The sequence below is a fragment of the Phyllobates terribilis genome, unplaced genomic scaffold (assembly GCF_046119375.1).
Source record: "Phyllobates terribilis strain yellow unplaced genomic scaffold, ASM4611937v1 Scaffold_2__4_contigs__length_985480577, whole genome shotgun sequence".
Classification (NCBI taxonomy): domain Eukaryota; kingdom Metazoa; phylum Chordata; class Amphibia; order Anura; family Dendrobatidae; genus Phyllobates; species Phyllobates terribilis.
Window position 1 is genome coordinate 89,277,745 of NW_027362762.1, and position 25,943 is coordinate 89,303,687.

Consider the following 25,943-nt stretch of genomic DNA (forward strand, 5'->3'; position numbering starts at 1 on the left):
AGATGTATTATGACCCCGGTATGTGACATATTAGATGTACTGTGACCCCAGTATGTGATTGTTACCCCAGTATATATCAGGTGTATTATGACCCCAGTATGTGATTGTTACCCCAGTATATATCAGGTGTATTATGACCCCAGTATGTGATTGTTACCCCAGTATGTGACATATTAGATGTACTATGACCCCAATATGTGATTGTTACCCCAGTATATATCAGGTGTATTATGACCCCAGTATGTGATTGTTACCCCAGTATATATCAGGTGTATTATGACCCCAGTATGTGATTGTTACCCCGGTATGTGACATATTAGATGTATTATGACCCCAGTATGTGATTGTTACCCCAGTATGTGACATATGAGATGTACTATGACCCCAGTATATGATTGTTACCCCAGTATGTGACATATTAGATGTACTATGACCCCAGTATGTGATTGTTACCCCAGTATGTGAGATATTAGATGTACTATGACCCCAGTATATGATTATTACCTCAGTATATGATATATCAGGTGTATTATGACCCCAGTATGTGAGATATTAGATGTACTATGACCCCAGTATATAATTGTTACCCCAGTATGTGACATATTAGATGTATTATGACCCCAGTATATAATTGTTACCCCAGTATGTGACATATTAGATATATTATGACCCTAGTATATGATTATTACCCCAGTATGTGACATATTAGATGTAATATGACCCCAGTATATATCAGGTGTATTATTACCCCAGTATATGATTATTACCCCAGTATGTGACATATTAGATGTATTATGACCCCAGTATATGCTTATTACCCAGTATATATCAGGTGTATTATGACCCCAGTATGCGATAGTTACCCCAGTATGTGACATATTAGATGTATTATGACCCCAGTATGTGAGATATTAGATGTACTATGACCCTAGTATATGATTATTACCCCAGTATGTGACATGTAAGATGTATTATGACCCCAGTATATGATATATCAGGTGTATTATTACCCCAGTATATGATTATTACCCCAGTATATATCAGGTGTATTATGACCCCAGTATGTGATTGTTACCCCACTAGGTGACATATTAGATGTATTATGACCCCAGTATATGATAATTACCTCAGTATATTATATATCAGGTAATCAGGTGTATTATGACCCCAGTATATGATAATTACCTCAGTATATGATATATCAGGTGTATTTTGAGATGTATGTGAGATATTAGATGTACCATGACCTCAGTATGTGATTGTTTCCCAAGTATGTGCCATATTAGATGTGTTATGACCCCAGTATGTGATTGTTACCCCAGTATTTGACATATTAGATGTATTATGACCCCAGTATATGATTATTACCTCAGTATGAGACATATTCGATGTATTATGACCCCAGTATATGATATATTAGGTGTATTATTACCCCAATATGTGAGCTATTAGATGTATTATGACCCCAGTATATAATTGTTACCCCAGTATGTGACATATTAGATGTATTATGACCCCAGTATATGATTATGACCCCAGTATATATCAGATGTATTATGACCCCAGGATGTGATTGTTACCCCAGTATGTGATTGTTACCCCAGTATGTGACATATTAGATGTATCATGATCCCAGTATATGATTATGACCACAGTATATAATATATCGGTGTATTATGACCCCAGTATGTGATTGTTACCCCAGTATGTGACATATTAGATGTACTATGACCCCAGTATATGATTGTTACCCCAGTATGTCACATATTAGATGTATTATGACCCCAGTATATGATTATGACCCCAGTATATATCAGGTGTATTATGACCCCAGTATGTGATTGTTACCCCAGTATGTGACATATTAGTTGTACTATGACCCCAGTATATGATTATTACTTCAGTATATTATATATCAGGTTATCAGGTGTATTATGACCCCAGTATATGATTATTACCCCAGTATATGATATATCAGGTGTATTATGACCCCAGTATATGATTATTACCTCTGTATATAATATATCAGGTGTATTATCACCCCAGTATGTGATTGTTACCCCAGTAGGTGACATATTCGATGTATTATGACCTCAGTATATGATATATCAGGTGTATTATTCCCCAGTATATGATTATTACCCCAATATGTGAGATATTAGATGTATTATGACCCCAGTATATGATTATTACCTCAGTATGAGACATATTCGATGTATTATGACCCCAGTATATGATATATCAGGTGTATTATTACCCCAGTATATAATTATTACCCCAATATGTGAGCTATTAGATGTATTATCACCCCAGTATATAATTGTTACCACAGTATGTGACATATTAGATGTATTATGACCCCAGTATATGATTATGACCCCAGTATATAATATATCAGGTGTATTATGACCCCAGGATGTGATTGTTACCCCAGTATGTGATTGTTACCCCAGTATATGATATATCAGGTGTATTATGACCCCAGTATATGATTATTACCCCAGTATATGATATATCAGGTGTATTATGACCCCAGTATATGATTATTACCTCAGTATATAATATATCAGGTGTATTATGACCCCAGTATGTGAAATATTAGATGTATTATGACCCCAGTATGTGATTGTTACCCCAGTATGTGACATATTAGATTTACTATGACCCCGGGATGTGACATATTAGATGTACTATGACCCCAGTATGTGATTGTTACCCCAGTATGTGACATATTAGATGTACTATGACCCCAGTATGTGATTGTTACCCCAGTATGTGACATATTAGATGTACTATGACCCCGGGATGTGACATATTAGATGTACTATGACCCCAGTATGTGATTGTTACCCCAGTATGTGACATATTAGATGTACTATGACCCCAGTATGTGATTGTTACCCCAGTATGTGACATATTAGATGTACTATGACCCCAGTATGTGATTGTTACCCCAGTATGTGACATATTAGATGTACTATGACTGCAGTATATGTTATTACCCCAGTATATAATATATCAGTTGTATTATGACCCCAGTATGTGAGATATTAGATGTACTATGACCCCAGTATATAATTGTTAAGCCTATGAAGGGGACATATTAGATGTATTATGACCCCAGTATATGATTATGACCCCAGTATATAATATATCATTTGTATTATGACCCCAGTATGTGATTATGACCCCAGTATATATCAGGTGTATTATGACCCCAGTATGTGATTGTTACCCCAGTATGTGACATATTAGATGTATTATGACCCCAGTATATGATTATGAACCCAGTATATAATATATCAGGTGTATTATGACCCCAGTATGCTATTGTTACCCCAGCATGTGACATATTAGAGGCACCATTACTCCCCTGCACTGTATAGGGCATTCCTGTAGCTCCACGGCTCTGTCACTAAGGTGAGCGGGTGGGCGTGGTCTGGGACAATCCCCCACTCTGATTGGCGGAGGTTGTCGGGGTCGCGCCTGTGTTGTTTCTCTGTGCGCGCCCCCGTGCAGTGGAGCAGCCGCCGGATCATGGGACTCTGAACCCCCGGAGTCCGGAGCAGCCAGCAGTCATTACACAGGTGAGAGCCCAGAGCAGGGCATCCGTGTGCCCCTACCAGCCGGTGCCAGGTGCTGAGCTGCATCCATTCACACGGGTGGTCGCAGTGATGCGGCATCGCAGTGCTTGGTGTTGGCACATAATTGATGGGCTCGGAGCACACATGCTGCATGCCAAAGCTGGAGAGCACCGCTCACAGGGTGCAGGAGACAAGGGGTTAACCTGGAGAGGCTGCGGATTACAATGGACGCACCATGCAGGAGACAGTGTGCAGCGCTCACAGCTAGTGATGGAGGCAGCGGTCAGGTGGGGGCTGTGCACTGTATACCTGGCTGTATGGTCCATGGAGCTGAGGCTGCCATACAGTCACATTGTGCTGCACAGGCTGCTGTATACTGATCACCTCCCAATGGGGGGGCTGCTGGGGCAGACAATGGGGGGCTTCTATGGCATCAGTGAGGGGCATTTCTTATAGGATTTCTCTATTGTTTTGGTGCAGACGGTGGCACTTGTATGAATGTTATTACTTATTGTTGCACCATTGGAGTCTTATGTTGGGGATGGTCTGCAGCGTCATCTTCAGTGTCTGTAATAATAATATAGCATTGTATTTAATATATATCGTGTGTGTAGTAGTAATAAGTAATATAATAATGATAATGTAATAAAAAACATTAATATATATGTGTGTAGTAGTAATAACTAATAGCTATGTATATAGTAGTGATAATGTAATAATAAAAAACATTTAATATATATGTGTGTAGTAGTAGTAATAACAACTAATAGCTATGTACTATATATAGTAGTGATAATGTATTAATAATATAACATTGTATTTAATGTGTGTAGTAGTAATAACTAATATAATAATTTATTAATGTATATAATAGCTATTTATGTATTAGTGACCATGTAATATATATATTGTATGTACTGATGATAATGTAATAATATAACATTGTATGTAATATATGTTGTATGTCGTAGTAATAACTAATATCATGTATAATATACTAGCTATATATGTAGTAGTGATGATAATAATGTATATAATAACAATATTAATAATATCCTATTGTTTTTATGTTCACATCCATCTTCCCATATAAATAGATGCCAGAAAATAAAAGCCAGGGACTTTGTGAAGGAGCAGCAGAGGATATTGTTGCAGCTGTTTGGCATCCAGTATATTGGGGGGCCGGTAGGCGAGCACTTACAAGCAATTTCCCGTGAATCGGGTAATCTAGACAGGGCTAGCCTAATAAACTAAATCTTTGTTCCAAGTGCTAGATGCCAAAAGGAGGAACCAGTGAGCCCCGCTGCCTTTACCAGGCTCTTTATATACAGGATTAGGGCAGCAAATTGTTCCCCCAGGTGATAGAAAAGCTGGCACTAGCTCACCTGTCATGTTTGCACTTGTTACTTTATATCCTTTGGTTGCATTTTCCTACATTCTGTTATAATATCCGCTTACAAATTATAAGAGGAGTTTCTGGCAGATGGTAACAAGGGACAAAGATTAGAATTCAGTGTTTTCCATCTGTAGCAGCCAGAAGATGATAACTATATAGGTATATAATATACTAATCTGGTGTTCTGTAACTCCAAGATAATAATAATAATATAATTATTACAAGATGATCTTGTTTCACTAAACAAATTGCTTAAAGTGATACTTAAGGAAGACCAGGCCTCTATCCCTCCGAAAAGGTAGACTTAAAGGGGTTGTCTGGGACTAACATGTTGATAGTTATCAATATTCAATTGGAAGGGAGGTCTGAAACTCTGCACCCCCACTAATCAGCTGATCTCTTCCCAAGCCATGGCAGTATGAAGACAATGTACAGAGTGAATCAGCACAGTTTCTTACATTGTTTAGTGGTCACTTCAGAGTGCGGCACTTTATTCATCACTGATCTGGTATTGATCACATATTTTACAGGTCATCATTATGTTGTTGGTCCTGGACGATGTCTTTAAAGTGAATGTCACAGTATATTCATGCTGCCCAATCTGTGTGCAGTATGAGTCAGGCATGTATTTTTTCCTTTGAAACGCTGCAGAGTTTGAAAGAAAACCTACTTATTAAAGCTGACTAGGGAACGTGAAACCTCAGATAACTAGTCCCGGAGGCAAGTCCCCTGCGGCTTCTGCCCTCTCCCTGTACCCACAGATAGGGAGAGACCTGTCAGTCATGTGGGCGGGGAGAAGCTGCTGGGGACCTGCCTCCCGGACTAGACATCCAAATAGTCTCAGGACGTCTTTTATAATTATGGTTGACTTAACAGCGTTTATAGTAAAACATACATAGCAGCAATAATGGAGCCAGTGTCTGATTTAGGCTATGGTCCCACTATCAGTATTTGGTCTGTATTTTTCCTCAGTATTTGTAAGCCAAAATCAGGAGTGGGCTAAAAATGCAGAATTGGTGCAAGTGTTTCTATTATACCTTTTCTCTGATTGTTCCTCGCCTGGTTTTGGCTTACATATACTATGGAAAAATAGTGACCAAATACTGATAGCCATAGCCTTATGCTGTCTGTGGTTTGGGCAGTAAGAATCTCCTGTTGGGATCCACTAAAACTGGGCATACACACTAGATGATAAATGAATCTAATGATCATTTATTGGGTGATAGCCCCATACACACATCAGATTACAGCAGCCGATGATCTCCACTGGCCGCATAAAAATTCCAGAAGTGAACATTTGTCAACTATTTGTTGGTCCGTTTCACTAATCCAGCTGACGATTGTTCATTACAGCCGATTGTTCATTCATTTGTCCTTTTCTATAAACTTTGCTCTAATGTGCATTGGGTACCTCTTAGAGTTGGTGCAAATTGATTCACGGGACAGGGTCCATCGGCCACGTCAGTAATCTGTGGCTTCTGGATGGAAGTTTTTAGAACCACCTCCTACTTGATGGCATACGCGGCACTTCTTTTGAATAGCAAAAACTGACCTCTAAAAGCTAAATCAATGTCTTCAGTGCTAGTAGCTTTCAGTGTCTACAAGTGTTTGTGGCATCTATCAATACAGGGTAGTGCTGTTCACTCTCACAGTAGGTGCTTTAGCAGATACTCATAGAGGATCTGTGTTTTTTTTCACCTGGTGTAAATGATGCTGTTCTCCTTAATCTGGTGTTATCTTTCTGTTGTTCTTACACCTCTCTATATTTGAGATATGGCCCTCACTTCCCTGTATATAAATATAGTATTTTTAGCCAAGTAGTTGGGATCATCAGCTCTTCTCTGTTGGCATGATCTTCAAGTATTCTTCTTGTGGACCACACCCAGTTGGCTAAAAAGACTAGATTTACATACAGAGAAGAGGGAGCCTTATCTCAGGAACAGAGAGGTTCAGGAATAAAGGATGAACATCGCCAGATTCAGGAGAACAGCAGCATTTATACCAGATAAAAAATTACACATTTATGGCAAATGACAGGTTCTCTTAAAAGAGCATTCTAGCTGTAATGAATTGCTTGCTTATGCATCGCAGCAGGTATCGGTAGACGTGATGTTGCTGACCCGCTGTCTTCCCAACGAGGAATTGATCGGAGCTGAAATACCCCTTTTAAAAGGGTTGTCCACTACTCAAACAACTCATTCTAAATTCCTACGGTTTCCCCCCCAGTAAAATAATAACACACATTCTCACCACGGGTGGTGAAACTGTTCCAGCAGTGTCAGCTTTGGCTGTCCCAGGGCATTGTTGGCTGAGGCCAATCAGCGCTGGCTTCATTCTCCTCTCATATGGATGTACCGAGGATATGTATGAGTAGCGTAAGTCATTGACAGACTGTATCATGCAACTAAATTGGAGCATAGGTTATTTTGAGAACTGCAGTTGGCAACTGATGAAGTTGGTATGTCCCTACTGAAGCCCTTCAAATAAATGACAAAATTTGTCAGTAAAAACAAGTTTGGAATCAGTGATTACCCCTTGTATTTATCCTGGTAAAAAGCGCCAGTACACAGCAAGAGATGGAGGATGAACAACAACTTTCACATGTTCATGGATGCTCTCTGCTCTCTGTCTTTTGGGGACCCTCAAGGTCAATGTTACATGCTGCAAGATGTGGAGTATGAGGAGGAGGTGTGTAGATAAATATTATCTGATACTTGGGGGAATCAAGTAATATTTGGATTTGTAAAGGGAAATATACATTTATTGTGTTTTTATGTTGCCTCATATAAGCTCATGCTAGAAATCCAAGTATATGATAAAAAATGTAGGTTACTGTCAATTATTTATCTGCCGCATGGCATTTGATTTTAGAGTTGATGTATAAGAATGCTGCTGGAGCATTTCTGACCTAGTTAGTCATTTAAGTTTTTTTGAGATTTATTCCCTTTTTTACTAAGTATCATAGCAGGTGACGTACATGTGATGATGGACCTTCAGCAGGGCTTCTGGATTTTCCATTGTATACCCAGTTAGAGGTTACTATTAACCTCAGAGATCACATCACAAATGCAGTGATTGCTGAGTAGCAGATTAGCCTAAGTGAGAATAGTCCTAATCAGCATCTAAATTGTCCAAATAGACAGTGGAGTGAGCTCAGAGCAAAGTCAATCATTTGACTTGGGATCAAGGGCAAAATCTGTTTCTTCTCACTGCTTTTGTGAGTTAGGAGTCAGAGGGGTAGTAGTATTAGTAATGGTAACTAACCCATTACTAGTACTATTACTCTGTAATTCACACAGAGAAAGAGTATTCAGGTGCATCTCATAAATTAGAATATCATCAAAAAGTTAATTTATTTCAGTTCTTCAATATAAAAAGTGAGACTCATATATTATATAGAGTGATTACAAACAGAGTGATCTATTTCAAGTGTTTATTTCTATTAATGTTGATGATTATGGCTTGCAGCCAATGAAAACACAAAAGTCATTATCTCAGTAAATTAGAATACTTTATAACAACAGCTTGAAAAATGTTTTTAAAATCCAAAAGGTTGGCCTACTGAAATGTATGTTCAGTAAATGCCCTCAATACTTGGTCGGGGCTCCTTTTGCATCAATTACTGCATCAATGCGGCAATGTGGCATGGAGGCGATCAGCCTGTGGCACTGCTGAGGTGTTATGGAAGCCCAGGTTGCTTTGATAGCAGCCTTCAGCTCGTCTGCATTGTTGGGTCTGGGGTCTCTCATCTTCCTCTTGACAATACCCCATAGATTCTCTATGGGGTTAAGGTCAGGCAAGTTTGCTGCCAATCAAGCACAGTGATACTGTTGTGTGTAAAAAGCTTGTCGGCAGAGGGAAGAATGAAGTGCTCTAAAATTTCCTGGTAGATGGCTGCGCTGACTTTGGTCTTGATTAAACACAGTGGACCCCTACACCAGGAATGAAATGTAGGGCAAATGATGTCATGCTCGTAGCATGCCACATCATCCTCTAATTCCAACCCCCAAAGGTTTCACAAGATTTTGGCAACATTACAATGTGTTCACCTCTCTACTTCCTTCTATGGGATAAGTGACTAACTAGCATTGGGATTTACAGCAACCCTGCTTCCCCAATAGGTTAGAGTCTTGGCGGTAGAACGTGCTCCTATCAGTATATGGCAGTCATGTTTCTGACGGAGACATCAGAAGATGTTGGTGCAAGTCTTTCAGCATAAGACTATGAGTACTTGCCCTGATCCGCTCTTGCTTCACTCAAACTCTTTGCGACTTCTGGACATATTGATTGGAAATGCAATGTTCATGTGCCACTGCCCCTCCATTTACCCCTCTTTATGGATAGGTAATCAGTGTTAACCTTTGTCTACCTCCTTTAAAGAAGTTGTCCATTACTTTTTGAATTGAATAGGAGGCGGATGTGTAGTACCCCATGGTGGCCACTACATCTAGACGGCCAAGCTCAGCAATTAAGTACTTCCGGCCTGCGGCCGCCACCGCCAACACCAATAACAGCTGATCGGGATCAGACATTGATGCCCTATCCTACCCCCGGCATCATTGTATAAGTAGTGGACAAGCTCTTTAAGTATCTTCAACAAGAAGCTTTTGATCACTAGAGACAGACTACTGTCTAGCAAGTGCCATCTATTGGCGGTAGCTACCCCAAAAAGTCAATCTTTGACTCTTTAATGAGCTTTGCAACATGACCAGGCATATTAGGCAATCCAGACACCCATCTGCAGACAACTATTTGGGGATACGTTTTGGGATTGCTCACTACTAGAAGAAAAAAAAAGTTAACTTGCATATTTTTTCCCCTGGAGCAGTGCTAATAGGGCTCCATTCTCAACAGTTTTTTTTAATAAGAGCCAATCCCCCATTCCCCCCCCAATCATCGGACACTTGAAAGCATTGACACAATTCGACATCTGATTTTGTTTTGTTTCTTTACTTATCAAGCCTATAAGAGTACTTATGATTTTATATATAAATATGTGTATTAAAATTTGAAAAATATGCATTGTCTATTACAATCCCCTTTTGCATTCACCTGCCACTTGTCTTATATTGCCCTATGTAAGGAGGAAATGGTAACGCTGGGCACCTGGGCTCAACTCATGACACTGATGGTAAAAATTGAGACACTGATGACATACTGATGGTAAAAACGGGCACACGGATGACACAGTGATGGTAGAAACGAAAACACTGATGCACAACGCTGACGACACCAGAACCATTTTTTCATGTACATGTTTGAAAACGGACATGTGAATGAGGCCTAAATCTGTAACCAATCTGTCATAAAAAGTTTACATACTGCACCCCATCGCAGATCGCTTTCCTCAGGGAAAAAGTTTGCAGAATTTTATCACATCCCATCCACTTGCCTGCTCTTATAATCTGTGTGGTCCTACCCAGGACCATTTGTAATATTGTGAAAAGTAGAAGAGTTTCAGTGTAACTGTCCATGGTCCTGAAATTGCAGATGCTGAACCTTATTCCTCTGCCAGGACACACAGTAATTTATAATGCACCCGACTCCATTTTGGGCCGATTTAGCACAGCTTTGCCAATTCTTGCCACTATTCACATAGACTTATTTATACAGCTCCTACTAGTCCAATGTATAAGCCAAAGTGAAGATTTTTTTTTATATAAAATGTATCGTAAAACACAGAAGCGAGATAGCTGGCCCGGAATTTAAACCCCCGGGGTATTCTAGTAGAAATAGAGGCAGGTGGCTCCTACCTCTGGCTGCAAAGTTGGAACAATTTACGTTGCTGTTGATGCAGAAAACATGTCTGCGTGTAAAATAGGCCTTGGAGGAACCATCAGAAGATTTCATCTACGCGGCAATAATAAGAATTGAAGCGTTAATGACTTTGCCTTTCCATATTGTACAAGACGCTGGCTGCTTTTAAACAGCTGCCAATTAGCAGGGCTGCCTTTGTTCACATGCCCTACAGTCTTTATGATACTCACACCGCTCCTCATTACCCTGTAATTTACTGACGACTATTTTTGGTGCATGTGTTTTGTGTATCGCACATTGGTTTATGGATATTTTATCACTTGTTCTATGATCGTTTTTCTTTTCGTCATTCCAGATGCGGATTTCCAGCTTTAGTGATTTTTATTTCTCATTTGCATAGGACACAGGATTCCCTTTGTGATCTGTCTTCAGTCTATGGGGGCTCTGTAGACTTGTAGCATGTACTCGGTAGCTATCATGTTTTGTGAATTATAAAAGCAACAGGAGGAGTGCTCTGATTTTGGAGTAAGCACTGACCTGCCTACTTGTGGTTGCCTTACTGGGGACTTAAGTGGAAGGGATAGGGTTAGTGGTATGGAGTAGACAGAGCAAGAAGGCTTTGTAGCCAAGTAGAAGGAATAATGACAAGAGCAGAAGAGAAGAATGCTGATTTTTATGCAAGCAGTGACCTATCCAGTGATGTAATTATATGACTGAGAACTGAACTGCATGTGGTAGGGATATGGAGAACTGGGGGGGCAACTTATTGTAGCCTTTATAGCAAAGCCAGGTGGTAGGACTGGGTTAAATCCTAGCACTGCAGGTAATTAGATGCACCTGGCTAGCTTTGATTAAGAACCAGGAAATGGGTTCACCTTGTTTCAGTCTGCTGGATTGTGAGCAGAGTGGACGGTGTTGAAGTTGGTGAGTGACCAGCCAAAATGTGAACTTTAGCTGGGAGAGACACATGTCATGGTCTTTCTCTGCACAGATCAGCTAGGAAAGCTGAGCAGGCTCTGTGTGTTGGAGCTGCAGAGTAACATGTGGAAGCTGTGGCCTATTCGGTGTGAACTGTGTATGGAGTTGAACACTTCTGTTGGGCGTGGGAAGCTGCTGGAGCTCAGGCTGAAGGTGATATCGAAATTAGTAAGACCGTACCTCATTTGTGTATAAAGTTTGCTCCCGGAGAAAGGACTGTAATCTGTTTGGGTGAGCTCGCACTGACCTATGTGCCTGCTGAGTTAACTGGTTATTTGTGGTTATACTTTTGTGCTCAAAAGAGGCTGTTTTTATTTTGAATCTCTTCTTGGAGTTCTCTGAAAGCAAAAAACTGCACATGTTTGGACCAAACCTCATTGCCTGTGTGAACACTATCTAATGCCTATCTGAGGGTGTGAATCCCGACACCTTGTAGATTAAAGGAATGATGGTGAAAACAGCAGAAGAAAGGAGTGCTGATTTTTTAGATAAGCAGTGACCTATCCAGTCATGCCTTTCTGTTACTGAGAACTGGACTGTGATAGTTAGGGATATGTAGTAAAAGGGCAGGATGGGGGACAAATCTTTATACCCTAGTAGATTAAAGGAACGATGATAACAACAGCAGCAGGGGAGGGGAGTGCTGATTTTGTTGTAAGCAGTGACCTATCCAATCATCTAGTTGGTATTGTGGACTTACCTGCATGTGATAGTTAGGTGTAGAGGGGGTAGAACAATCTTTAGTTTAGTAGATTAAGATGAGAGCGTTGATTTTGACGTAAGCAGTGACTTGCTCAGTAATGTAGTTATATTGCTGAGGACTGGACTACACGTTATAGGTATATGAAGTTGTCAGGTAAAGAATAATCTGTAGTAAAGTAAATGTAATATCAGCAAGTGGAGAGTGTGCTGTCTTTATGGTAAGTAGTGACCTGTGCAACAATGTGGTTATGTTAGTAAAAACTAGACCTCGTATGATAGGATAATAAGAGTATGAAGTAGGTGAAGAGAGAACAGCCTGTTGCCTAGTTGATGGAAAGAATGGCACCTTCAGAATTGTACTTTTCTGACATTTATGATATATTTTTGAATTAAAGGGATTTTTCTTAAGTTCATAAATTGCTAAGATTACAACGTGTTTGTAAAAACAAACTTTGCAATTTAACTCTTATTAAAAGTCCTCTTCGTTCTCCAGTATGGTGATTTTTAATCTTCTAGTGTACAGCTTGATGCCTAGGTTACCGGCCACCCTGCAGAGTCCCAGCATGGTCGGATACCTGATCAAGGGGCATGTGACACGAGCAGGCTCAGTGCTTTATAACCTACTCGTTCCACTCTGAAGCTGGCCAGATCCGTCCAACGTCAGTCCCCCTGTGCTTCCCCCAAGATGCAGAGGCGAAGCTCCTGGAGATATCCCAGTTTGGACCATCAGTGCGACAATGTCGCTGGTCTGAACTGACAGTTTTCAGGACTCTACTGCCTTCTTCAAAGAGGTAAGCCGGTAGCAATGTACACCTGACGCTGCATCTTGAGACCCTGGTTTTAGAACTGTCAAGTAAGGAAGCGGTGGGTGGATATGGATAGAAAACAAGTAGGTGAGAAGATACGCTGAAATGCTTGGTCATGCCAAGGGTGCACTGCGCTTGATTTGAAAAGTGATTTTGTACCGTTTACACTTTTACCTATTTCTGCCAGTCTTTGAACTTCTCGTACATATCTGTTTATTATAGTATATTTTTAATTATATACCAAACACTGATAAAAAGTATTATTTCCATCCCAAGTATCTGAAAATTAAAGTTTGAAACTATTAAAACTATTACATACTCGGAAACTATGTTACTTAAGCGAGGGTCCAGGGTAATTGAGGCCGCCATGTGAGGTTTATCGAAATGCTTTCTGGACAACTTTTTTTTTTCCAAGCCTCGCCAAGGTTCTGCATTTTGACTTTCTGATCTTCCAGTAATATTTTTTTGTCAAGACTGTTGTTACTGTAGACACATGGGGAAAAATTCATAATTAGAAATTGTAAAGGTTGGCACAGGAATTTTGCTTCTTTTTTTTGTATAGTATTGAGCATAAACAGTCTTTAGCATGTGACTTGTGAATCCTCACATCGCGCTCACTGTGCGCTGTGAGGATTCTCCGATGCCGGGAGCGGGTTGTCATATGTACACAATTTATGTGATATGCATACTCCCAGCCACATTCCAACTAGACTGTTTACAAGGTCACCATCCATAGATAGTCACCCACAAAAACCCGGTCTATAGTGAGGTAGGAAAATCACAATGGGATTGTTAACCTGCTGGTTAAATTGATAGTAAAAATTTTTGTTCCGATCCATTGACTTAATCTATAAAAGTGGACCACACTAAGCCAACTATTTATCATTGGACCCATTCATGTGTAGAATATACAGCCATAACACACCACAATAAGGGACTGGGCTAGGCATTCCCATTGTGATTTTCCTACCTCACTACAGACCGGATTTTTGTGGGTCACTGTCTATGGATGGTGACCTTTATGCATGTAATAATGCACGTTCGCTCAATTATCTAATTTTAAGAGTAATTTTCAATAAATATTTTATTTTCCATTCACATCTTTTCCCTTTTCCATTTCACACTTGATACAATTATGGTGGTGTACACCAGTGAATGGAAGTCAAATGAGATATGACCTTTATTTCTAAAACTAGACTGTTTCCAGCCTCGCTCAAAGCAAGTGTATTGAGCGAGGCCGGAAACAGTCTAGTCGGAATGTGGCCAGGAGTATGCATGTTTCATACCTAAGTAGACATGATCTATGAGAATCCTCATAGCATGCAGTGACTGCCGTAGCTTAAGAACGGCTAACCACATTAAACATCATAAAAAATCTTTCATAAGCTTTGAAGAATGCAGTTACAGCAAGAATATTGCCGCTGAGAAGCTAAGATTCCTCAGGAATGCGTTGTTTGATTATGCATCACATTTGCAGCAGGTCATAACAGCCAGAGGGGCTCTAAAAAGTACTCAAGACATTTGTCATGAACAATTCTGCAACTACAGTAGTCATTAAAAGATGCATTTGGCGCTGAATTTAAGGAAACCAATTGTTAGTTGTATTAAGCCATTTACATTATTCTTGTTTCATTGGTTTGTAGCAAACAGTTCAGTTCAGCGCCCCATCAGTTTACTATTGAGAACGTCATTGATTGTTAAAAATTGTGCTCCACTCTGATTGAGAACTGTCGCCTTTAAATATATATTTCCCTTGTGGCGGAATTATTCTGTAAATGTTCTGTGGACTAGTTACTGACAGCTGTGACCCAGTTGGCCCTTCTCCTATTGCTCTCAGGGTGAAATTACAGGACAACCCTCTGTACAGTGCATTTGCTGTAAAATTATTATTTGGGATTCTGTAACTTCTAAAGTTTCAATTTCACGCAGATTAAAATCTGCAGCATCCAAATTCTAGATTCATAAAATTTTAAAAATTATCCTTCACTGTTTTGCATTTAAATACTGCATAAAAAAAAAAGAGAAAAATATAAAAAATGCAGGTAAAATCCAGGATATGCTGTATACAGCGGACAAAAAAAAAATGGGCTACACAATATTCACGTCTAGTCTAAAAAACAAAGAACATCTTCTGTACGCCCAGGCTTCAATTCTGCATGAACGAGATAATTAAAACTAGCATAACTGCTCCTTGGAGAAAGGTAAATTGTGCCAGAGTTAAGACTCTATTTCCTCTGTTATATTTCATCAGAAACTAGACCATCATCAAACTGCTCCTGCGTCTTCTCAGATGAAATGCTTCCTCCCAGAATTTACTAGCTTCAAAGATGATGTATTATTAATGTCTCTACGCATCAAAATCAGCCTCAGATTAAAGCAGGGTAAAATAATGCAAACATACACAAAAAAAACATATGCACAGAGGCTAAAAGAAAATGTGTACAAGAGACATGAAGAAGAAAAGCTCGATGAATATGTAACACGGGTACTTTAGATGCAGCGACACAGAAACACAGAGCAGCCAATACAGGGTTAATAAACAGGGGAAGTTTATAATAACAGGGTCAATCTCCACGCAGGGAGTAACAGGGGAAAATATGGGGGAAAACAAGGGAAGTAGCAGGTAAAAGTTTTTAACTGACAGTTCACAGTTTAACTAGATATAGCAGAGTCGAACCGGTTGTAATCGACAGTTTTTACACTTAGCTGACTTTTTTCCTCCACAAGGCAGTTGCCAGCTGATGCCGGTGTTGATTTCTTCAGGCTTCCCCGCCCAAACAATGCTCCGTCTTCTGGCGGCAGCGGGCGGTCTCCGGTTTTACCCGCTGAGCTCCTCGTCCATAATACAGCACCTCACGTGCTCAGCTCCACAGACCCTGCGTCTCTTCTCCCTCTAGTCGGCTTGACTCCTCCGGTCCACTCCACCCGGCTCTTGCTCCCAGTACTGGAGCCAGGAGCCTGGACCCTCTCACACTGCTCTCCTGAGCGGGACTCTGCTCTCCCTTTCCCGCGCAAAAGTCCTCGTCTCTCCCTCTCTCTAGCCACGCCACCAGTTTTCCGGTCACCTGACCTCACAGCTCTCACTCTGGACACGCCCCCAGCTTCCCAGTCACCTGACTCCTGTGCTGGAAGTCTGTCTTCCCCCTGCAACCAGAGGTACGGCCCTGGCAGTTCCGGATTCCTTGTTCTGAAAGTACTTACACCCCGGTCTTCCCTCTTACAAATAGGAAGGAAGCGGTCATGGTACTGCTAAAGGGGTCTGCAGGAAAACATGGTCATATCAAATGCTTCCCAATTTAAAAATTGATACTGGGTGGTTGGTCTGTTTAGTCAACCAACACCTATCCCAATGAGTCCTATCAGTACTCTCAAACTTGGAAGCTTGAAATGAAGAATTGGACTGTGCTAGGTGAGAAGTTGCCAGACCAATGTGAGGAGTAGGATGCCGATTTCGATTTTGTCATGAAAGTACCCCTTTTAAAGGGTGGTCTAGTAATGGAAAAAACATGTCTGCACTTTTCCAAAAACAGCATCATACTTGGCACGTGAATCGGACTCGGCTCTACTACTACGTACGGAGATGAGCACATCAATTATAAACAAATTTAATTTGCTATGAATTATTCCAAAAATGCAGATTCTAAGAATTTTCATGATGTTCAGGAATCCAGCAAAATGATAGCCAGCCTGCCGCCATTTTGTTGAATTTAAAAGGCTGACAAGGGGTTAAAAAAATAATATACTCTCCACTCTTGGGGGCCTTCTCATCCCTGCCCTGCCACCAACACTCCCTGTACGAAGACTGGCGCTTTGTGACATCCACTCGACAATCTTTCAGGACTAGTTCTGAAACCAAGCCTTTGTGAACTTTGAGTTGTACAATACATCATTGTCCTGTTGGAAGGTTCAATGATGCTCAATCTTTGACTTCCTCTTCTCCTTATCTCAAATTTATCTAATGTAAATCTATCTGATACCTGTTTATTTCAAATGTATCTACGAATACGTCATATCTATAATTAGGATTATTATTATTTATTTTTGGAGCACCGTTGGTTCCATGGTATTGTACATGAGAAGCGGTTACATACAAGATACAAATATAAAATACGGTGAACAAACTAACAATTACAGACAGGTACAGAAAAGAGAGCGCTCTGCCCTTGTGGGATTACAGTCTACAGGATAATGGGAAATGAGACAGTAGGTCGGGGGGTTGTGGCAGCTTTGGTGGTAGTGAGGTGGCAGCGTGGTCATTGCAGGCTGTAAGCTTTCTTGAAGAGATGGGTTTTCAAGTTCCATCTGAAGGTTCCTAATGTGGTGTATAATCGGACGTGTTGGGGGACACTCTGGAGAAGTCTTGGAGGCTGTTGGGTAAGGAACGTATGAGTTTGGAGGACAAAAGGAGGTCTTTGGTCAACCAGAGGTTGGTGTTGGAAGATATCGGGCGATTAGTCCAGAGATATACGGAGGAGACAGATTATGGATGGCTTTGTAGGATATGATATCTGTGTATTCAACAATCCCAAATTTTGTCATCAAGAAACCAATTTTATCTTTTATCCTGTTATACCTGCAAAGAGGCGTAAATGAGTTCAGATGATATTGATGCTTCTGCTCCCAAAGGGTTAGCCAACATTGATGGATTACATGCAATTTACCTATGCTGCATTTATTATGGGTGAACTGCATCTGACCCTCCTGCATAGAGCCGCCTCATTCTCTCCGCACAGGGTGCAGCTGCTCGTCTCTCCAATATGTTTCTTATATGGGAGAATTCTTCATAATACAAAATCCATTATCTGTGTGAAATCAGAGGCATTCAGATTAACCAAAGCAAAGGGGCTGTGGCGACTCTTGTATTTTTGTGCCCGTTGTATTCTTTCCTCTCCTCATTGTTGGGTCTCTGCGTCCTGTCTGCTCTGCATATCTGTATAATAAAAGATACAGTCTGCAGCAATAGCGCAAATGTAAATGCAAGACACTAGTATAAGACGTAACATATATAGACTGTAAAGTTCATCTGTGTAAAGCAGTGGCTGAAAATACCTAACGAAGAACAAAGACCTATAAAATATTGTAAGCAGCCAAAGAGATGGTGCACAATTATTTGCATTTCTATTGATAAATATACAACTAACAGGTTAAAAACAGATATGTTAAACCATAACCAGACCCTCTAGTTCAGGATACTTTTGTGGCTGCCATATAACAAATGGTGTGTTTACACCACCCGACTTGCGGGATTACAGAACACTCGATCAGTAAATATTTAATGATCGGCGGTCAGTTAATAGCCTGCTTACTCCAGCGAGCCCGAACACAAGGCCATGCGGACAACGTCCTATGTGAGTTTTTTGTTTTATTTTGGGGCACACTGTATATTTATTCATATATTAACGGGGCATGATGTATGTTTTTTGGTCCCCAAATTTTTTTTTTTTTGTAAAAAATTATTTGGCAGGGGTACCCTAAATTTTATTTGCCAGGATTGTCCTAAGTCCAAAAAGTTTGAGAAACGCCGACAAAGAATACCTATCCCAAACTTGGGGCTGCTTTAGAGTAGGCAGCCTCAGATTGGTGACATTTTTTTTTAACCCCTTCAAGATTGGGCTATTTTTCAGGGGATTAGTGGGGGGGGGGGCGCTATTTTAATTTTTTTTTTCCTCTTCTTCCTTAAACCATAATTTTTTTTCCCACCCAAATAACTGTATGAGGGCTAGTTTTTTGCGAGACAAGTTGTACTTTTCAGTGACACCATTCATTTTATCATGTGATGCACTGGAAAACGGGGGGAAAAAATTCCAAGTGCACTGCATGCTGGGATCCCACAATTTGGAAGGTCGAACCTAGCTTTTAGGGGACATTAAGGGAGTGTTCTTGCCACTTTTATAAGTAACTTATATTTAGAAAAATCACCATTCTGGGGTTCCCACTCTTATAAAATAAAATGGTTTAGTCCAATCTGGTAATAGGTAGTCATGAATGGCTGCCGTACCTATTAGATACCTGTTAGATGAATGTTCGTTCATCCGTCAGCTGTCTCAAACTACTCACTTTACACAGGAAAGCTCAACTCAGTAGAACACTTCTTTGTTCTCTATGCCACTCGACTAGTGATGAGCGAGCGTGCTCGTTTAACCCTTTCACCGAGCATGCTCGGGTGCTTACCGAGTAGCTTCGGTGTGCTCGTATATTATGTTAGAGTCCTTGCGTCTGCATGATTTACAGCTATAAGACAGCTTCAACACATGTGAGGATGCCATAACAAACAGGTAATCCCTGCATGTTTTGAGACTGTCTTACAGCTGTAAATCATGCGGACACAGGGACTCGAACATAATATACAAGCACGCCAAAGCTACTCGGTAAGCACCCGAGCATGCTTGGTGAAAGGGTTAAATGAGTACGCTCGCTCATCACTACGCTCGACTCATTTGGCAACGTTTTATCTCAAGGTAAAACAATGTTGGCCATTGGGATTCGAAGAGATGTTGGGAAAAGTTGGGAGGCTCCTTACACATTAAACTGTTAGCTGATTCCGACTGTATTGGCAGATTTGCCTGAATTTAGTCTAATTTGTAAGGGGGACTTTAGAGTTTACAATACAACGATGTGCAAAAAGGCCAAAATAAAATTTCTCTTAGTCCTAAAAATCTAATTTTATTGAATCCAGAAAAATGGCTGCAGGGTAACCGAGCATGGTTTATTGAGCTTTAAGCCTCAATTCATGTGTAAAAATGAATAATTTTGCTTCATTACTCTTTTCCCTGTCAGATCACTTCCATTTCTTTTTATCCATTTCTAAACTTTGTGTCTATAAATCTAGTACTGTACAAAAAATGGATACATTTAATAATGACCAGTGGGGATGAAAAATGGTATTGTATTTCATTTGATGTATAGGGGCTGAAATACCCCTGTGTCCCTCTTTGTACAGTTTATGGGTTTATATAAGTTATGGTAGCTGGACTTCATATAATTTTTTATTTTTTTTGTCAGGAAGGAACAGATACTGTATGGGAAACATGTTTTTAAGCTAGAGGCGGCAGTAGGTAGCAAGAGCATGAGAGCCGTGTCAAAAGTTACCCCTAGCATGGGGGCAAAAGTGGGGGATAAAAATCAGAGACTGAGATGAAGTTCAGAATAATTGTGTTTTTCATTCCTGTTATAGGGGGTCCAGGTCCATTAGGTATTATGATGGCCCACAAGGGTTTTTTGCCCCATGGCCTCCACCAGCTTTAAATCAGCTTTGCCGGACCAGTTAGCGATCAATTCTTGATTCTCAACTGATAATAGTACATTTTAAAGAAGGTGGGGACACTCCAGGAGAGAGCTACCAGGGCAGGTATGACATACAGTTCCTTGAAAAAGTATTCATACCCCGTGAACTTTTCCACATTTTTTTCACGTTACATCCACAAACTTAAATGGATTTTTGATTTTGTGATATTCCAAAACAAAGTAGCAAGTATTTGTGAAGGGAAGAAGGGAATGATACATGGTTTTCTAAATATTTCAAAAGTGTAAATCTGAAAATTGTGACATAAATTTATATTAAGCCCCCCTTCCCCCCGGAGTCAATACTTTTATAGCAACAACTCTCGCTGTAATTAATGCTGCAAGTCTTTTGGGGTCTATCTCTACCAGCTCTGTGCGTCTAGAGCAGGGTTCTCAAACACGAGTGTGACAGACAGTGGTTCTGGATCTAGCTGTAGAAGGTCATTGCGCTTGGCTATGCAGGCACCTTCTTGACCTTTTCATCTCTGTAGTGTAGTGATATCCTTCTCCCTCTAGGACCCGGCAGTGACCTCCACCTTCTGCTGCTGATTGACACACCCTTGCTGGATGTTTAAATACCTTCAGTCTCTTCAGAGAGTCATCGGTGATGCAGTGGGGGCTGACTAGTGCTCACCCTGTCCCCTCCCTACCTAGGACCTATCGCTAGGGGCAGTCAGAAATTAGGTTTCCTGCTCAGCGATAGGTGCAGAACCTATTTAGGGATGTTAGGGGAGTCAGGGTGACTGTCAGATCTGCCAAGGGGTCTCCACTCCCCCTTTCCCTAGTGTTTGGGCTTCCTCCCCCTCTTCCCATCATTGTGCATTTCGTCTTTCCCTCACCTTGTGTGACAACACGGCCCAAGGGCCACATAAGTCCCCTGAGGCTCAGTTGTGCGGCCCTTAGGCCCCCGAAACAATCACGTTCAGCGAGCCCGGGACCGCTGACATCAGCGCTTCTTTTTAACTAAATGTGCGTCCTAGAAATAGTGTAAGAACCGCCTTGGAAAGGATGCCTCCTAAATGGAAATGTTGGCGTGAAAAAGCATTGCGTAAAACACGTGCATTTTTGTGAGTTTTTGTTACTTGCGGTTTTTACCCATCTATTTGAATAGGCAAGAAAGAATTGACGTGCCGCTGATAAGAAAAAACGCTTTGATGGTTCAAATCTGCAAGAAAAAAATAAATTTTATAAAATCTCATTCACTTTGTTGATACTGTAAAATGCTACGTTTTTTTTCCATTGTAAAAATGAAACATATGAACAAGCCCTATGGGTATGTTTTTTTCACGTGGATTTTTCAGACAGGAAAATTGTTTTAAATATACGTGTTTTTTTCGTGGTTTTGTATAGACACACATTTTTTTTACATTGTTTGATGCATTTTTTTGGCGTGTTTTTCCATGTGACGTGTTAAAAAAATGTGGTGTGGTTTTGGCACATTTCAAATGCAAAAATCTGTCCCGACACTGCATGAAAAATACATGTTTTACTGCAATTTGCGGTTGAAAAACGTTTCTAAAAATTGACATGCTACATTTGTTTTACATGTGTTAAAAACCACGCAGGAAAAAAAACATGATGTACACTTTAAGCAGGTTTTTTATTCAAATAAAAGGGAAAGCAGATTTGAAGCATTTGTTTTTTTAATGTGGATTTACAGTGGGTACGGAAAGTATTCAGACCCCTTTAAATTTTTCACTCTTTGTTTCATTGCAGGGATTTGGTAAATTCTAAAAAGTTCATTTTTTTTCTCATTAAAGTGCACTCTGCACCCCATCTTGACTGAAAAAAAACAGAAATGTAGAAATTTTTGCAAATTTATTAAAAAAGAAAAACTGAAATATCACATGTCATAAGTATTCAGACCCTTTGCTCAGTATTGAGTAGAAGCCCCCTTTTAAGCTAGTACAGTCATGAGTCTTCTTGGGAATTATGCAACCAGTTTTTCACACCTGGATTTGTCGATCCTCTGCCTTTCTTCCTTGCAGATCCTCTCCAGTTCCATCAGGTTGGATGGTGAACGTTGGTGGACAGCCATTTTCAGGTCTCTCCAGAGATGCTCAATTGGGTTTAGATCAGGGCTCTGGCTGGGCCATTCAAGAATGGTCACAGAGTTGTTCTGAAGCCACTCCTTTGTTATTTTAGCTGTGTGCTTAGGGTCATTGTTTTGTTGGAAGGTGAACCTTCGGCCAAATCTGAGGTCCAGAGCACTCTGGAAGAGGTTTTCATCCAGGATATCTCTTTACTGGCCGCATTCATGTTTCCTTCAATTGCAACCAGTCGTCCTGTCCCTGCAGCTGAAAAACACCCCCATAGCATGATGCTGCCACCACCATGTTTCACTGTTGGGATTGTACTGGACAGGTGATGAGCAGTGACTGGTTTTCTCCACACATACCGCTTAGAATTATCACCAAAAAGTTCTATCTTCGTCTCATCAGAGCAGAGAATCTTATTTCTCATACTCTGGGAGTCCTTCATGTGTTTTTGAGCAAACTCTATGCGGGCTTTCATGTGTCTTGCACTGAGGAGAGGCTTCTGTTGGGCCACTCTGCCATAAAGGCCTGACTGGTGGAGGGCTGCAGTAATAGTTGACTTTGTGGAACTTTCTCCCATCTCCCTTCTGCATCTCTGGAGCTCAGCCACAGTGATTTTGGGGTTCTTCTTTACCTCTCTCACCAAGGCTCTTCTCCCACGATTGCTCCGTTTGGCTGGATGGCCAGGTCTAGGAAGACTTCTGGTGATCCCAAACTTCTTCCATTTAAGGATAATGGAGGCCACTGTTCTCTTAGGAACCTTGAGTACTGCAGAAATTCTTTTGTAACCATGGCCAGATCTGTGCCTTGACACAATTCTGTCTCTGAGCTCCTTGGGCAGTTCCTTTGAGCTCATGATTCTCATTTGGCCTGACATGCACTGTGAGCTGTGAGGTCTTATATAGACAGGTGTGTGCCTTTCCAAATCAAGTCCTATCAGTTTAATTAAACACAGCTGAACTCCAATGATGGAGTAGAACCATCTCAAGGAGGATCACAAGGAAATGGACAGCATGTGACTTACATATGAGTGTCTGAGCAAAGGGTCTGAATACTTATGACCATGTGATATTTCAGTTTTTCTTTTGTAATAAATTTGCAAAAATTTCTACATTTCTATTTTTTTTCAGTCAAGATGGGGTGCAGAGTGTACTTTAATGAGAAAAAAATGAATTTTTTAGAATTTACCAAATGGCTGCAATGAAACAAAGAGTGAAAAATTTAAAGGGGTCTGAATACTTTCCGTACCCACTGTAGCCACAGAGTCCATTCCAAAAACCATGTCAGAAAACGTCTGGGTAAGTTTGAGAGGAGTTTTTTTTACATTGGCTTTGAAGCAGATTCTATTCAAAAGCGACATCAAAGAATATTCAAAGAAGCTTATAATGTGGATTTTGAAGTGGAGCAAAAAACCTCCATGTGACCATACCCAAATATTTGCTGGTGTACAGGTGTATTCCCATTTATCCAGTTCATCATAGAATAGTTAAGAATCAAAAATAAAAAAATATAGATTAACGCAATTCACATTAAGTGTGTTTAGCATGTACACAGGAAAAGCTCCCGACAAGCACGTTAAACATGTCCATAGGGTTACATTAGCCCTATGGAAGCCAACAGTGTCCTCTTGACTTCCATCTGCCTGTTGAATATCAGTATACAGGAGATGGAAAAGTGTCGTGGACTATGCTATTCCATTTGGTAGTATCCAGTAAAACATATACTTTTCTTTACACTGAATCCCTATGGGAGAAAGACGATATTGTAAGGCATCCATCATGATCATCCCTTTTATACAGCGGGTGAAATATGTATTGAACTTGCTTAAATGTCCACGCTCATTTCATTTTCATCATCCTGGTAAATTACAGCAGATTTTTATCAAGAATGTCTCAGGTCTCAGGACATTTGTGCATTCAGCCTTCCTTCAATTATATGACTAGTGCCGAATGTTGAAAAACATCCCCACACCATGATCTTCTCACCTCCAAACTTCACTGTTGGCATGGTGTTTTCTGGGTTATATTCAGTGCCTTTTGGCCTCCAAAAATTATTTATATTATGGCATCCAAAGAGTTCAATTTTGGTCTCCTCTAACGGACTATATTCTCCCAGTATTTCACAGGCTTGTCTAAATGTTGTTGACTTTAAACTCACTTGAACATGCTTTTTGTTCAGCAATTGAGTCTGCGTAGTGAGGGTGCATACAGGCCATGGACGTTTAGTGCATTACTTATTGTTTTCTTTGAAACAATTGTACCTGCTGATTCCAGGTCTTTCTGTAGCTCTCTACAGGTGGTCCTTCTTTGGCTCTAGGACAACACTTCTGATAATTCTTTTCACTCCTCCATCTGAAATCCTATGTGGAGCACCTGGTCTTGGCTGGTTCATGGTGAAATGATGTCCTTTCCACTTCTGGATTATGGCCCCAACAGTACTCACAATAACCTTCATTCATTTAGAAATTCTTCAGTAATCTATGCTATCAGTATGTTTTGCAACAATTTGAATGCCAAGGTCTTGAGACGGCTCACTAGATTTACCCATCATGAGATGTTTCTTGTGCGGCACCTTGGTAATGAGACATCTTTTTATAGGCCATCAGTAGAACCAGCTGATATTTATCACTATGTGGCAGGATTGCCTTCTAATTACTGATAGATTTCAGCTGGTGCCATGGCTTTTTGCACCTCTCTTTCTTCATATGTTCAATACTTTTCCCTGTGTCATTTCTCATTATTACACATAACTTAATTTATGGACATTTATGGTTTGATTTCTTTTCCTGTGTGGATTGGATGGGTTGTTACCGACATCTGGTGAAAATTTCATGTCAATAGCACCTTTAGGCCACGGCCCCACTGGTCAGTATTTTTTTCAGAAGTGGGAGCCAAAACCAGGAGTCCTCACCTGGTTTTGGCACCTACTTCTGAGATTAAATATTGACCGAATACTGACCAAATACTAATAGTGGGGCCGTGGCCTTAGAAATATATTTACTTAGAAAATTGGTGACGTTTTCAATACTTATTTCACCCTCTGTATGTTTGCATATACGGATGCTAAATAGATGTCATAAATAAAATAGGTTAACCATTCATCTACGTACTTTTTGGGTAAACCCTTCACAGCATGTTATTGCCAGTGCCCCAAAAGATGATCGCCTGAAGATGTGGGATGTCCTAATAGTTTTGTACATATGGGCGTAATTGCAGGAGATAGAGAGACTGCAGTTCCTACTGGATTCTCGGTTCTGACCTAAACCATTCCATATGTGGAAACCAATATTATAATAAATGGGTCATATTTGAAGGTTCCTGTTACAGATTTTACATTTGGGCCCAGGAGATCCAATTTCTGCCTCTGTCTGTATACAGGTGCATCTCACAAAATTAGAATATCA

At 40.4% G+C, this 25,943-nt stretch overlaps 1 protein-coding gene across 3 annotated transcripts in view; it reads left to right on the forward strand.

The window, feature by feature from the left end:
* Positions 1–3,447: 3,447 nt before the first annotated feature.
* Positions 3,448–25,943, forward strand: part of ELMOD1 (ELMO domain containing 1) — a 135,752-nt gene continuing 113,256 nt past the window's right edge. For 2 of the 3 annotated variants that reach the window (XM_073662197.1, XM_073662199.1), the window contains exon 1: positions 3,448–3,587. The gene's annotated coding sequence lies outside the window, so the exon portion shown is untranslated. The remainder of the gene's footprint in view (positions 3,588–25,943) is intronic. The other variant, XM_073662198.1, reaches the window with a different exon arrangement.